Source organism: Chrysochloris asiatica, unplaced genomic scaffold (genome assembly GCF_000296735.1).
Source record: "Chrysochloris asiatica unplaced genomic scaffold, ChrAsi1.0 scaffold00140, whole genome shotgun sequence".
NCBI classification, from domain to species: domain Eukaryota; kingdom Metazoa; phylum Chordata; class Mammalia; order Afrosoricida; family Chrysochloridae; genus Chrysochloris; species Chrysochloris asiatica.
In genome coordinates, this window is record NW_006408658.1 from 76,234 (window position 1) to 77,063 (window position 830).

Here is an 830-nt window from a genome sequence, read left to right on the forward strand (position 1 = left end):
TAGGATTCCTGGAGAAGATGGGAGTCTATTCATTACAATAGTCAGTAAACTGAGGTTACTGAGAACCCTACATGCATTAGCATAGACTGCAATTTGAAGGGTAGGTGCAGGTGCAGGTGTCAAGCTCTTAGAAAATTTCATCACTATAAAATTGGCTACATATCTAGAAAGAGAAATAAAACAGGGAGGTTTAGGGAGCCTTCTTAGGGGAGGTAACATTTGAATGATCTTTCAAATAAATCTAGTTTTGAGCAGGTAGAGAAGGGCGGGAAGGATACTGCCAGTTAGAGAATGTGACATGTCCAAAATGAAAGACTTTTCATGCTTGGATCACAGAGGCATGTTCACTAAATGGGAAAGGTGGATGGCAGGAGATGAGCCTGGGTAGGTAATACCTTGAAAGGCCAACTACAGTGCTTGCACTTGTGTTTTTGTTTCTGTTACGTGCCATTGAGTTGGTTTGTAGTCATAGCAACCCAGTATAGGGTTTCCATGAAGTGGCTGGTGAGTTTGAACCACTGACTGACCCTGTTGTTCAAACTGACCTTGAAGTCCAGTACTTTATCCTACAATACCACACCAGGAAGCCCTTGCACTTGTGGAAGACATATAATTGACTAACCAAACGAGTGGGTCTCCAGATTTCTCATGCATAGCTGTGAATATGAGTTCCTCCACTTTATCAGCTGAAGCACCTTTGGAAATTATAACTAAGCCAAGGCAGTAGAGGGGGTTATGTGCTGTGGAGTTGGTTCCGACTCATAGCAACCCCTCATTAGGATCCTGAGGCTATAAATCTTTAAGGGAGCAGAAGGCCTCATCTTTCTCCT